Here is a 3,484-nt window from a genome sequence, read left to right as displayed (position 1 = left end):
ACGATATATTCATTTTGTTTTTATTCCCTTTACCAACCCCATACTTTCTGAAACGAAAACTTACCCTTAAATCTTATGTGCATCGACCGCTCACATATATTCTGTATGATATATCTGATGAGTAAAATGGACGCAGTAATGGATTTCATCATTCATTGATATTGTATGCAGTTTTGATACTGCCCTGTAAGTTTTTTTGTGATCCAGAAAGAAACTATTACAGTGACTGAAAAATAAGGGATAAGTTGTTAACCTTACAACGTATTTGGATTTTAGTTGTTAATACTAGTTTTATTAGTCTTCCTTTATACACGCATCTACGCACACTACAGTATATACAGGGCATTGAATAAACTGATTTAATAATAAAAACAAATATCATTATATTTGAAATAGTCTCAACGATTGAAATTTAACTAATCGATTATTACCTTGAAGAAGTTCAAACAAGTTAGCTAGACGAAACGTTGGAATTATTTACATTTCAATCGCTCAGATTATTTCACATATAATAACTTCTCTATACTCGGCGCCAAATTTTTTTTAAAATCAAACTATTCGTTCTAGTCTTAACGAATATTCTTATATAAATGAATATCATCTATCACATGGCTATTTTTGTAATTTTTTTTTTAAAAATAAAAATTGTTTTTATCCTGTTTTATCCAATGAAAAGTAATATAAAAGGTTAATATTACTCAAGTAATCACCTTTACTTTAAACTATGAACGTAAATAATTTACAAAATACTAACTATATTGTAAGCAAAAATGTATAGTGACTAGCAGTAGAATCCAGGATTCGTGTTTCACCCTATTTAGGACTCATCAGGTGGATGTACCTGCATCTCAGAGTTGATGTTCACTCTAGGACTTGAATTCAGTACCGTTCGCTTCATACAAGTAGGATAGTAACTTGTGCTCTCCCCATCTATCCCTCCTACAACCGACCAATTCAAAGAACCTGCAATTATAGAGACTATAAGCATACAGACTGGGACCTCTTGCGCTCACTGATCAAACTCTCAGACTGGGATGAATTCTTCTCATGTAATAATCTGACAGATGCCATCAATATATTCTATTTCATTGTTAACTCTTGTCTAGACTCCTGTGCACCAATTAAGACTTACAGGATTAGTAAACATTACGAATTATATATACCAGCTAAATATCGTAATAAACTAAGACGCCTAAAGAAACGTTATTTTAAATCTAACGATTTCACGGCAGTCACACAAATAACAATAATTTTTAACCAAATTAAAGAGAAACATAGGTTAAAAGCCATCAATGAAGAGCTATTAGCACTACGTACTAGCTCAAAAGTGCAAAACCTAATCCACCTTTACAATAAACGTGCTAAATCAACTCAAAAGATTGATATACCATGCATCCTGCATAATAATAGCTTTATATATGACCCAAAAACTATAGCAGACCTTTTCAGTGGTAATTTTGCAAATGACAAAGAATCCATAAATGGCTCTGTTTCTAGAGTTATATGCATGACTGGTAACTCAATTAAATCTATCTCCTTCACATGTCTGAAAATTAGTAAGGTTATAAATAAGCTCAAGGTTTCGAAAGGTCACGGTGCAGACGGGATTTCATCATTTCTCTACAAATATGGTGGTCCAGATATCCAACTTCTTCTCCTTAAACTGTTTACCCTCTCTATGGAATCAGGCTCTTATCCTGACCGTTGGAAAACCGCGTACATCATACCACGTTACAAATCCGGAGATAAGACTGACATGAACAACTATCGGCCAATAAATATTACTCCAGTTATCTCTAGGATTATGGAAAAAATTATTAGTGACGAACTATCCAACTATTTATTGACTGAACAATTTATTGATGATTCGCAACATGGATTTCTTAAAAATCGATCCTGTATGACATGTCATTTTGACTTCTTTAATTTAGTTTATTCTCTTCGTAGCCAAGGATATCTAGTACTAGTGCTATACCTGGACATTTCTAAGGCCTTCGACATGGTCAACCACCAACTTCTTATAGGTAAACCCGCATCTTATGGGGTCCAAAACCCGTTACTAGCCTGGTTTGATTCCTTCCTCAGCAATCGACATCAAATAGTTAAAATCAACTCTTCATTGTCGAACGCAGTCCCTGTTAAAAGTGGGGTAATTCAGGGTTGTGTCTTAGGTCCTTTGCTCTTTTTAGTTTTCATTAATGATATTTGTGAGTGTTTTAGTGTGGGTAAGTCCCTTTTGTTTGCAGACAATCTTAAGGTGGTGTACTCATTTTCTCCACATGTGCTGAGCAATATTCAAAATTGTATCAGCACGGAGCTTAACAATGTAGCACAGTGGTGCTCGAAATAGCAACTGGAGCTTAATACAGCTAAATGTGGTTGGTTATGCTTCGGTGATACATCACTCAACCTCGATCTTACCATAAATGGTGAAATGTTATCTAGGTTACACACAGTAGTAGATCTAGGACTTAGGTACTCCGACGACTTGTCGTTTACTGAACAGATAATGAAACAAACGTCCAAGTCTCAACGCCTTATAGGTTACATAACTCGAAACCTTCATAACAGTGAATCTCGTATATTAATGTACAAAGTCTGTGTTCGACCACTCCTCAAATACTGCGCGTTTCTCCTTAGTAGCACGCGCATAAAGGATAAATTAAGACTGGAATCAGTACAGAAACGATTTACACTTCGTACTCTTGGAACTGAAAGTGTCTTAACATATAATTCGAGGTGTAGTAAACTAGCGCTTGACCCTTTATGGAAGAGGGGACTCAAACTTAACCTTATCTTCTTTTTCAAAATATTTAACAAACTCTCCTTCACATCCAGCCAGGCGATTCAATATGCTAAAGCCCCACATTACGACATTCGTAACACCTTGTCTTTAGCCAAACAAACATTTTCTAGATCTTCTCTCTATATGAATTACTTTGCCTGTAAGTTTTCTAGGCTCTGGAATAATTTACCCCAAACTATCCGTATGTTAAACTCTCTCCCATTGTTTGTTCGCTCAATTAATGCCTTTTGCTCCTCTGAAAATGCACTACATTTTCTAGCGCCTGCAAGTGTATCTTACTCCACAAGTGAGATTATCGGAACTTTAAGTGTTTAACCTCTCACTTGCTATCATTGTTTTATTGTTCCGTGCTCTTTGCTTTAATCTTACTTTCTCTAGTTGTAGATAATTATCAATAACTCGCTTTGGCACTAGAAATAACCTTACAGAACATCAGGCTATCCACTTAAGAAAAAATGACAAGTTCCCTGGTGTTGCATTGGCCTGCCATATATAAACTATTTATCAATTACTAAACCAGCAAACATAAAACTTTCTTATATTTCATGTTTGCTCTCTACATTAAATGTTGATTTTTATAACAATCTGATCATGCCTGTAAACTGGTGTGAATTCTGTAAATATTATTTTCAGAATATATATATATTATTATTATTATTATACAGTAGTAGAGAACAG

The sequence above is a fragment of the Schistosoma mansoni genome, chromosome W (genome assembly GCF_000237925.1).
Source record: "Schistosoma mansoni strain Puerto Rico chromosome W, complete genome".
NCBI classification, from domain to species: Eukaryota; Metazoa; Platyhelminthes; class Trematoda; order Strigeidida; family Schistosomatidae; genus Schistosoma; species Schistosoma mansoni.
This window is presented reverse-complemented; position numbering follows the sequence as displayed.